The following is a 12541-nucleotide window of genomic DNA, read 5'->3' on the forward strand; positions in this document are numbered from 1 at the left end:
AACTTCTATGACAATTTCATTAGTATGTACACGTGCATTTAGTAAATATTACCTCGTGATTTATGTTTGAAGAAATTGCTCCAAACACAGGGAACATAAGACCAACAAATGTCTACGGAGGAGGAGGAGGAGGAGGATGATGATGATGATGATGATAGGTATTTTGTCTGGCCATGCTACTGGAAACGATACTCGAAGACCATCCTTCAGCGTGCTTTGGAGGGTGGCTGACTCCAAGGCGAGGGAGGGGGGAACCGTGCTGGTTAAAAGAATTAATTAGCCACACCATACAGGACTTACCACCGCTAAAGACACGTCTAAGTGGTGAAGCTTGTCAGCCACTGCATCTATCCAGTCCCCCTTTCAGGCGACCAAATTCATGTCGAGCCATTACCCATTTACAACTCAAACAAAATTTCGGTTGCCAAAGTTACAACATGTTGATTCAAATCCTGAAATATTTGTGATAACACTGCATCCCCAGGGAAGATGGGAAGATGGGATGTAAGCAGGTTTTACAGATTTCAAGCCCGTGCATTACGGTGGGTTCCACCTACTGTAAAGATGGAAAGTTTGACCTCGTATCGGAGTTGACGCTCGATCACGACCTGCACATTTACATCAGATGGTCTTGTGTCGGCTATTTTCACTCACACACAAATTGTCACCAGCGCGAACACTACAGACAAGAGCTGAGGGATAGTGAGAGCTCACACTCACCAAGGCTTGTCTGGTGCCTTCGTTTATGCACGTATTCTGCGTTTGAAGTGAAAGTTATTGTACAATGCATGCTTACTTCTGTTGGATACTATCTCAACCCATTGACTTCGTTACGGGTGCAAAAGTTACAGTCCTTTGAATACTGAAACCTTCCTCAACACTTCTCGGTTAATTAATGTTTGTCTAGCGTGGGTGGAACCTCGTAATACGCGTAAGTAGAGGCAGATATGTATCTAAACAAACGGCATTTCCGGAATCTTATTGGCTTAGCGACAAAGTGAAAGGATGTTCTGACAAGTGGTTTAAATTCACGGTTTGATATTACTTTATTCTGGCTCTAGCAATCAGTGTCACCGATTACTACTTTCTGTTCTCTGGCTGTACTCATGCTAGCATGCAGTTACTTCAATCACACGTATGCACGCTCGCATACACGTCCAATATGAATATTCAGTGCTAGTTGTCATCTGGCCGTTCCGGTATCTCGGTCTCGTTCCGACTATTATGTGTTTTGTATCGGCTGTGGCATGTAAAGCTTGTAGCAATTTGCTACATTTTGCAAAACAAGCATGGTTAAAGTGCGTGAATGGACTCTTTGCCATTTACTTTGGTTTCTTTGTCTGTGGCTGAAAGCTAATAGTTTAGCCCGTTTGTCTTAAACACTGGCACCTCGCAGTTATCACGGATTGAGCTATGGGTTTGTGGTTATATGTTCATTTTCAACTTCTTAATTTTAAGTACTTGAATTCGATTTCTCTACTGTATTATCCTTTGAACAAGCACAAACGTACACACCAAATTATGCACACATATCACAAAGTCTGAGCTTTTCTTTAACAAGGTTTATTTCGCTATTTGTTTTACATTCTTACCGAAACATTTCATTCTCCCTTGCTAAAGAAACTGCACATCAGTACTATTACCTCAATACTTCATTAGTACATTCTGGCGATCATGGATATGCCCTGGGCCATTGCTGCTTCCTGCACGACAGCCGTGGGTAGAATCGACCGCAGACATCGGCAACCCTGGCGGTTCAGCGACGACGAGCGTTAGCCTGCTGGTCTCGCACACATACACACAGAGCACTTCACCCAGCCTTGCTACCACAAAATACATTCACCATCATTCATAATGAAATTCCGGCGAGTTTTATTATTGCTCCTGCTCACAATTTCAACGCCAGTCTCTTAAACTGTGAACAGCCCTGCCATCTGACAGCGCCCATCTACTCAGACATACCTGTTTGCTGTGCTACTTACCTTGGGGTACCAAGACCACCGCCTAGACTGACTTACCGTGATTGCCTTTTCTTTCCGTGCGCCGTACGTTGTGATCATATCCGTCCCTGCAGGAGGTTATGTCATCACACTTACCTGCCCCTGGGACTCACCTGCAGAAACAAAACACACGGACATAGTTTTCAACGACCAGCATGTTACACGAATGCGAGTTACTGCTTCCTTAAAAAAACCCTAGAACAACCACCACCTTTGCTGCCCAGTTTTTCTTTATCTACTCTTAACAAAAATAGAGGCGGGAGAGATATCAAAGCCACGTCCCAAATCAGCATCTACAAACATCGCAAATGTACCCAGTGTACTTAATGTACGAGTTACTCGTGCAATACACTTAGGTGGTTACCTCTGTCAAAAGACGTTCACACAATGGCAAAGGCTACGACTGAATTCAAGAGAGCGCAAACGTGCATGTAGCCCACGATGCAAACAAACTTTTACTTTATTTTCTGGTCCCCCAAAATTACCTTTGAACAACACTGACCATCAGTTAATTTATCTAGATGATCGCATGCATGCATACACATATGCGCAGACGTGCAAGCGTCCAAACGACAGTTCGTACAAGGAGAGAGACAAAACTAAGCTAGAAGGCAAAAGTCCAAGACAATATTGCAAGTAGGTGGGTTGGGCAGATGATTGGGGAAACTAAAATGTGTACAGCTCTTTCAAATTCTGTCAAGAAGGCTAACAGAAACTAAGCAAACACATTTCTGTTAAGCTGACTAGCACAAGCCCTTTTTTACAGGATTGCTACACCAAACTGACTTGCTTCTAACCGCAATGTTTTCATTTTCAAATATCCCAGGAACTAATAAATAATAAAGCCATGCATCAGCCTTTAAAAAATGCATCTTGAGCCTTACCAGAAAAAACATTTTCTGTCATTACATCACGTTCTTCTCCCAATGTAGAAGTATTGATTTAATAACAATCATCAAGCGTACAGGCCATCAAAACTAGTTTTCCTACTGCATCCACAACTTTCATCTTTGATTCCAGATCAAATTCATTTTCTTCTCTTTGTCTTAATACTGAAGATTAACACACAAAACCCCAAGATAAATTGATACCTTTAAAGAATAAACAAATCGGTCTTTTTTGGATTCACATTCACTTAATATTAGTTGGTTACATTCTTTCAAAGCACACATAAATGCTAACATGACACAAAATAATTAAGCGTTTAAAAAGCATTACAACTGATAATGTTGTTCGAACATACAAAACTTTTCTGTTGGTCTTATGCGAGTTTCGTTAGCTCTCCATTTTGTACAAAATGTCATATTAAGCATACACTACTACGTATGACAACTGTATTGGTCTAACACATTAGTCACAATACTCAATTATTAGTCATTCTTTGTTTTTTTTTACGAAAAGATGGAAAAACGCCTTTCCCAATGTAGTTTTTGACATGGGTGGTCGCGCGTAGGCATTCGCATACACACTTGTGTATGAGCTGATCGTTTTTCATTTACCTTTACAAAAATAAGGGCGAATTCGGCAAAATAAAACTTTTCTAGATGGACGGCATTTTAGTTCTATTTTCAATATTGAGCATTTGCCATTTTTCTCATACGTTCACAAAATCTTAGCATCAATATATGTCCCTCGTAAGCAAAATAAATCACTGAAAGCATAATCCCTAGACACAATGATTATTACAACACAAAGATTGTATATAAAAACAATAAAAGGTTGATTTGGTGAAGGAGCCATACTCCCAGAACATTATGCAATTCTGTTAGTAATATACATAATTGTACTGAGATGAGTTCCAACTCCCTACAAGCTAACAAATTACACTGATATAGGTCAGCTGTATGTCGATATTAACACAGAAGAATTAAAGTCATAGCCTTTTTTCAAATAAAGCTTTTAAATAACTTTGCAAAATGTAGACACACTCAAATTTAACAGTTCTTGGCTCCATTCTTATTTTCTGACTGTGATGTCCAGCGTAAAGTGGAAAAAAGAAATAAAGAAATGGTTGCAGCATTGGGGTGGTGTGTGTGTGCATTCGAGACAAGAACAAATTAAAGGCTCATCATACACAGCTGCACACAAAACTTGCAAGAGTGAAAGAGAGAGGGAGAAACAGAAAATAATAATTTAAGATTCTGCATGATGAAAAGCTGTTTTCTTTGACATATACTTTAGAGGGCTGACTTTACATCATTCTGGACAGTTCCCTGGTATTCTTAATGTCTGCACATTTTTGAAGACATTTGTAATATTTCACCACATCAATGGGCAAACAAAAAATGTTTGTGCTTTCAGTGATAGGTTATGATTAAGTCTTCGCCTCTGAGCTGTCCTAAAGCTTGGGAGACCTTGAATTAATGCGTATGGTACTGTAAGAGTGCATATTTTTCTTGCACTTAATACTTGTGTTGAACCAAACTGCCATCAAACAAAAATACTCCACACAATTTAATGCTTGCAAAAGACCCCCAAACAATTCCAAGATTTCTGTCCTACACTTACAAATGAGAAAAAGATGATGCACTAGAGCGAATGTGTACATATAAATACACACATGGTTCACAACATCAACGATCTCGGGCTATTTTTAAGTGTTGCGTGCTTGTTGAGTACAAAATCCACATATGGCTGATGACTGGTGATATAAATGACATTTTCACATTAGTCATCACCAAAGGAATTCAACCATATGGAGACAGCATCATGTCTATTTTGATTAAGAAGTTGGATGCATTACTGCAAGGTCACAACCTGAATATAGGAAAATATGAAAATCTCCTGGTAATAAAACCTTACTAAAATCAATTAGTTTAATGCACTTGTCTGTCTCATGCACTGTGTGTATAAACACACAAAGAAAAAGAAGGAAATAGACTCACAGCATTGATTTGATGTTAGCTTTCCCTCAAATTTATGCAAAAGTGTTCTGTGCTTTTGTAATGAGTTGTTTCCACTTTTTTAATGTAACTGTCAGTCTAAACATTACAACAAGATTTCCATTTCAGTTTAAGGTCAGTGTTATTCATCTGCAGTTTCTTCACGTTTTTCGATGGGCAAAGAACTAAATTTCAAACCTTTTGGAATCCAAAGTAGCTTACTATGATCAACAGAGTGGTCCAAATGCTAGCCAGTACTCCGGGGAAGACCATGGCTGTTTCTTGACATCTATTTTACTACAATAATTATATCATCTCTGAAACTAATCACTTTTAGTAGAGACTGGGATGTATACATGCATGCCACCCTCCCCTTCTATGTGATCTGTTCCCCATCCATATTATACATAACTGCTCACATGTTGCCTATATACCAGTAAAACCCTTTAATAGTGGACAGTGATGCTCAAAAGTTGCAGAATATACTAGTTTGGGTCACAGGGAAATAATGCCCCAATAAACATATGCACTTTGATATTCAATGAGAAACCCGTCTTTCTGCAAAGATACAAACCATCTTTTTCACCCTTAAAATAAAGCTGTGAAGACAAGCAAGGCACTGTCATTTTCATAGCTTGTCTCCAATGAAGTGAACTGTCATATGTGAATAAGATACCAGATATGAATAACTACTGCTTACAAGTGGTTAATGAAAATGCCAGCAACAAGTGATATATACTAATATGTAAGCGAACATAATGCATCCATCCACAAGAAATGATAATCAAGCACAGACTGCAAAACTTTGTGTCCTTCATGCAAAACAAAATTTTTAAAAACCCATAAAAAATAAAATGTTTCTCTGCTAATCTCTACTGGTGACAGAAAATGCATAAATATCAGGCAAGCAATAAATCCAAGGAAACTTTAAAGCTGAAAGTAATCAAACCATAGGTCATAAAGTCCTTTCCCTCAAAACCAAGCCCTTTTTCTTGAAAATAAACACATACTTAAGACTACTTCGATTTATTAAAGAAAAAAAACCCCAACAAAGTAAAATGCTTTTACGATTTGTCAATGAACAGCTGATAAAGGTGTGGTGTCCCTTTAAGAGACCTAAACAAGTTTTGGACATGAAGGATTGAGCATTGTGCTGTTGTGAATGATAATTTCAATCTGCAATGAGCAATTCTTCCATGGTTTACTTTGTGGCAATGATAAGGCATGAACATTTCTCCTAATCATGCAGGATAATATAAGGAACAATAAATACAATTTCTATCAACTACATTTAACTCAATAAAAATGATCAAAAGATAGGGCTGCTTACTGCACCTAATACCAGTGTTCATCCTTCCAAATATGAAGACTAAGAGCATGCTTGGCTCAATTTTGGTGTAAACATTCAAGGATAGCTATGTACTAGTCTGTTCCTTAGCATCCTCATGAACAGAAATATGCTGGTTTACCATGCTGCTCGGAAAATTACAATGATGTAGGTACATCACTGACAAAAAACAATTGAGATTTATATTTACCAACACTACTGGTGAAAAAGTGAAGTTTCAAAAAGGGAACATGGAGATAAGCATAAAGCTCAGAAAAAATGTGCAAATCTAAGGAAAACCTTTTCCAAGCTGCACATAAAATGTCACTCTTGTACTCACTTCCTTTTTATCTTGCATACACACATTTAATGATGTTAAAATATGCTTTCCAGATTTCAAATCCATGAGAAAAAAATGTGCCTTTTTAAACAAAATTCTGACTTCTGAAGCACGTATCCTGATATCAGGCCTTAAGCTTTTAACTGAGGATAATATTTTGTCTAAAATGGTTGGGTTTAGATTCCAATTTCCGAAAGTGAATTGGTATTTTAACTTCTGCACAAAATGGACCAAAACTTATATACATATTATCACCTACAATGCTTGCATTGTGGGGAATACACCACAATATCACTGTTTTTCCCCTTTCTATGCACAGATGGGAATGTCAATATTTGAATGCTATAACTTGTAAAAGAGACAATATCTGCTCAGATTTTGGTGTAAACATTTTGTGACAAATCAGACTTAGCTACTGAAACATAAAGCTGCACCAGACTGCACTTTAAACTATATTTCTTGTTGCTCACAATTTTCTGGAAAACCCCTGAAATAATTAGGCAATAATCCTACTGCTGTCTTTACTCTTAGTATGAACAGTTGTGCTCTGAAAGAGTAAGCAACAACTGTGTAATAAAAACTTACAAATAACTGGAATGTAATTATTTGCACACATGCTCAGCACTGTCATAAACTAAGTGGTGGAGAATTTGGGAGAGTACCACAGGAAAAAAAAAATAAAATGTCACTCACACCAACAATTCAAAGCTTTTTCTGCTTTGGTGAATATAACTGTCATATCTTTCCATTATTTATACATATATCTGAAAGACTTTTTGCCAATTATAGTTTCAGCAGTCACGATCTACAAAGATTCCAATCTATAAAAAAACCCCAAACCAACCCAGGTAGAAAATGGACATATAATAGCTAAGCAGAGAATCAGATTGTAATCTAAAGTATGAGAAGAAATATAACATATTCTAAGGCAGTTTTCCAAAAGTAGAAATAATTTTGTCTACTTTTTACTACTTCTTTTAACAAAGGGAAAGAAGTGTGTAATGCCAAATTGTTCCTGTATATACATCAAAATCTTATAGTTTATAAATACATTTTAAGTGCAGTGCTCATACCATTTTTGCATTCACATACATAAAATATCTGGCAATCTTGCCTTTGAGCTTTTTAAAAACGCTTTTCAAGCCCTAACACTTGTTTCTATAATGGCATGCTTGTTTTGATTTTGTGAAGAAACCTTTGAATTAAATATGTACAAAATAAGCAGAACTGACCCTTCTCTTTCATCTCACAATACATTTGGGCTAAGCAGGGTTCTAAGGTAGACTGTTACGTCAACACTACAGAAACAAATTTGAAGATTGGTCTGCTTTAAATTTCTAATATCCCTTGCCAACCAACCTGACATTATTTCACAAAGAAGTGGAGAAGGGGAATGGATAAAAATGTCTTAATTTACTAATGTTTGTGCTAGACTAGGAATTTGGGCTTAGTGGTTCAAGTCTCATTAACCTTTAAAGGATTAGTGGGGTGCTAATTCTAACAATTGGATAAAGTTCAGAACAAAGCTCTATTATATCAAATCTATTCTTGAGATACACACTTGCAATTGCCATGCACAGAATGAGGTCGTATTTATACACAGATAGTCACAGCTCAGCTCCCCTTCTGGGTGAGGCTTTCACAACACAAATCTACATACAATCCTGACACGTGTCATTGACTTTTTTTTATATAAGTGGTATTTGTCCAGATTTGGGGATATAGTAGCTGCACCGAGCTTTATCCAATCATTTAAAAAAATTTCACCCCATTAATCCTTAAACGATTTTACGACTTATATGTAAGAAAGAAGTAATACTTTTCAGCTGTGCCACTTCGTAGCTAGTCCATTTGTATATACTTAATCTAAATTGTCTACTGACATAATTATAATGAACACAAATGCACACTGCCTAAGCCAACTTCTTGCTCACGACCTCTTCAGTTTCCAAAACCAGGGTAGAAAGGCCTTAACCTCAGGAGTATAACTGACATAATCTACTTCTACCATTTTAAAGAAAAAGTCACAAGTATATTGTAAGTATTGAAAAATGGCCATACATTATGCATTATAAAAATAAAAACTTGTTACACTATTATTTTTGTTTCCAACTTTTAGCTACTTTGAACAGACTTTGTTTGCTTAAACTACTGCTTTAGCAAAGGTGCTCTCTCTTTAAAAAAAAAAAAGCTGCAGCACAAAAAAGAGAACTAGTCAAATGCTCCCAGGATGGGTCAATGCCTACATTTCAGATTATATATACATATAGCAGTCTAATTAAAGCTTTATCAGGTAGGATTTTATATTCTCATAACATTTGTACAGTTGATTTGATTTTTACAATTTACAGCATCCCCCATCCCCTTCAAAAAAAAATTAAGATTTACTGATGGACATAAAAGATTCAAATGGAAGTTCTTTATACACAAGAATGTTTTCAATAGATAAAAAATATGGCCAGGGAGTTTAAAAAATCCAGTTGTTTTCTTTTGTATACTCTGATTTGCCAAATAAGTCCATTAAACAAAGCAGAGCAGTACTTTAGTCTTTCAACCCTTTCAGTTTGGGCAAGCTTTAGAAAGCAAACAAATGTAAAAAATTTGTTTGTGTGAACTTTTAAAAACCACACAATGCTTAGATTTAATTTTTCTTTTTACCATTTATGTAATCAAAGTGATTTTCTCTGAGCTGCAAACCACTATCGTATTCCGTGACAACCCCCAGGGCAATATAAAACACATAATTTAATTGCTGCAATATAAAATTAACTTATAACATGGCAAAGTTCTGAAATGAATTATGAGAACCCCTTTGTAACCATTTTATAAAATACATCATGCGACACCTTGTGAACTATTCTCGTGGGTATCCAATGCTATGTTCACCACGAAGCACTAAACATGCCCAGTAATAAATCTAAATGACAAATTGTGTCCTATAAATTATAAACCTTTAAATACAGGATTGTTTGGGTGGCTGGAGTCATAAATATTAACATTAAAAATTGTGCACTTCATTATATGAAATATTTACCATGATTGATTCAAGACTAGGCAGGTTAAGGCTTCTGGAGATTTTTCTCCAAATGACTGACTTTCATGGTGAGCAAGTGTACAAATGGGAACCATCTTATCTCTGAATAGAAATTCATGCACACACAAGCATACAGCCATTCCCTTATTTAACAAAGCCAAAATTTAAAAAAAAAGAAAAGAAAACCACAATGAAAGCTCATACGCTTATGTACAGGAAATGGAACAAGACCAAAAACACACAGGTACTTGCACCTTTATTGATAAATGAACTACGCTAAAACTTTTATCGGGTATGAAAAAGACTTTGAACGAAAAGGTGATTTAAAAAAAAAAAAAAGAAAGTTTTTCAAAGCTAGACACAACTGTCTGTCTTTTGAAGCAAGGTCACCAATCCGAAATGTTGATGATTGCAGTGAAGCTGAAATGATGCAGCAATTTGTAGACTGTGATGCAGCTTGTCTTGTTTCCAGGTGCAGCATTCCTACAATCTCTGCCTTAAAACATTGCTCATCCCTATACAAGTTATAATCTTTACAAAAACAGCTAATCACGGGGCCAAATGCAGTACATAATCTGACAGGCATGTGCCATTACATTTAACGAAAATGAGGGTGCTCTACATTGGAGAACATGTCAATCACATGACCTTTTACTGAAACCTAACAACACTTGACTTGAGACAGGTGGCACCTGCCCAGATGAAACACCTGGAGACAACAGATGGAGAGAAAATGGTTTTTGACATATTAACAGATTACAGGCCTAACATTGGAACAACTGAACGCAAAGGTGCAGTTGTCTCTAGTAACAGTGGTCACGCCAGGTTGGCCCTGTAAAGGTGTAATTATTCCATTCTAAGCTTAGCAATTAAAACTGTCCAAATTGGTTGTCCCTGTGGAAGTATTTCAAATTACCTGGTCACTCTTCTATACAATTACAGTCATGTCAAGAAATGTCTACATAAAATAGCACTTGCGTTATTTTGAATAAACATTACATTAAATGACACACTAAGCAATACATTGAGGGGACCAGAGATTACTGGTTACAATGACAAAGAAAGGTTTCAGATAGCGCTAAATTTCTCATCATAGAGAACATTTCTTATCTCTTAGTACCCTCTTCACAAAAAAGGAAACACAGAGTCTGGATACAATTTTGCATCTATTAGCACAAATGGCATGACCACTGTTGCTGTGATTTATAGCACATGGCACACAGCACTGTATCTAATTTTGCGTTACACACCCAGAAATGAACATGACAAAACAAACACCAGAACAAAGTTCCAACACAAGAGAAAGATAAACTCAATTTAACTAGTTTTACAAATAATGTATCCACAACAACCACCACTTTACATAATCATAAACCTGCATTTCATCAGATAATATTAACATTTTTAATAACACAAAAATTAAATATATTTATGTATAACTAAAGCCTTTATAATGCACATGCATTTGCCAGAAGGTCTGTAGGGAAATGAAAGTTTTGGCTGTAACCAAGTTCAGTCAATCCAGAGAATGTTGGGGTATAAAAATAAAAGAAAGATACAGAAATATGACAGAAGAAAAAAAAAAATCGAACAAACAAAATGAATTTTAAGACCTTGTTAATAGGACATCCTGGATGTATCAATACATTTTCAATGATTCCAACAAAAGGCCAAGTGCTTTGAAGCCCACATACCAATCTAAGCTGGATCAACAATCACTCATCCCCATTTCCATCACAGAAAAGGTAAAAACAGCAGCTTAACCCCATGAAAGTTATTCACATTTTGCACACTTTTTCTTTTAAACAAAAACATCACAGTAATGGACGAGACTGTTAAATGTGAAACTATTTCAAATGGGGCATTCAGAATGCATAAAGACCTTTTTCTGCGTAAGTACATTTAAGACATGTTTCCCACATTTATAAGAACCTGCTGTACAAGGACATCATAGCACCATATGATAATATTTTAATAAGCCGTCACATCCAAGCCACAAGAACGTTGATTTTGTAAATGTGACTGACAGAAAAGGTAAGGGACAGAAAGAGTCAGGATGAGACCAAATGGGAGGAAAGGAGTAAGGGATGAGAGGGGTGGGGGAAGAAAAGGGAGAGAGAATATAGGGAAAATAAGAGACTGAGAATAACAGAAAACAACAGGAAAGACAATAGACATAAAAAGGATGGAAGAAGACCTTAATCAATGACAAAGTAGGCTTAAAGAAATATTAACAAAGTTTCTGAATTTATTTTTCCCTCAGTTGTGTTAGTTAACAGTTCACAAATAACGCAATAAATTCATCAGAAATAAAAGTCTACCATAAGTTTCCTTCATAACAGAAAGTGGTACAGATATCAAGCAACCAAGCAATGATATTTTATGTGTGCGCACAGTCATGCATGGATGCATACATAACACACAGTTTACCAAATGCAGTGTTTTACCATGAACAATAAAAGTCAACCAAGCCGAACACTCAAACTAATCTCTCCCCTAAAGTTGAATTACCTAACATTTAATTACATACTGTAAGCTTAAAATAAAAAAACAACAAAAAACCAACTTAAGTGTATTACACTGTGATGGGAGTGTGCTTTATGATAGGTCCAATACCCCTTAGCCTCAACCATTGAGAAAATCGTTCAAGGACAAACATAATTTATACTTTGTAAACCAAATTAAAGAAAACTAAAGGCATTATTTTTCCAGTTCTAAGTTAGAAGTTGTAGAGGGTCTCTCCAACAAGTATATATGATATGATAAAAACATTACACTGGCATCAAATACATCTCACCTACAAAAATATTTAAAATCTTGTGGGGAAGGGGAATGACTGAGGAAAGGAATGAAATCAACCGTGACAAATGGCAATGTTCAACACTCTCATACTCATGTCAGCCATGGTAAAGATGATACACAGTGCCATTATTATGAGATATTTATATTGTTTTTATG

The 12541-nt window shown here is 36.3% G+C and overlaps 1 protein-coding gene across 6 annotated transcripts in view; it reads right to left on the bottom strand.

Moving 5' to 3' along the window:
* Nucleotides 1–1547: 1547 nt before the first annotated feature.
* The window catches only part of LOC112558516 (cleavage and polyadenylation specificity factor subunit 6-like), a 31122-nt gene continuing 20128 nt past the window's right edge, over nucleotides 1548–12541 (bottom strand). For 5 of the 6 annotated variants that reach the window (XM_025229005.1, XM_025229004.1, XM_025229003.1 and 2 more), the window contains one exon: nucleotides 9823–10292. The gene's annotated coding sequence lies outside the window, so the exon portion shown is untranslated. Of the gene's footprint in view, nucleotides 2114–9822; nucleotides 10293–12541 lie in introns of those variants that run through there. The other variant, XM_025229001.1, reaches the window with a different exon arrangement.

This window comes from Pomacea canaliculata, linkage group LG3 (assembly GCF_003073045.1).
Source record: "Pomacea canaliculata isolate SZHN2017 linkage group LG3, ASM307304v1, whole genome shotgun sequence".
NCBI lineage: Eukaryota > Metazoa > Mollusca > Gastropoda > Architaenioglossa > Ampullariidae > Pomacea > Pomacea canaliculata.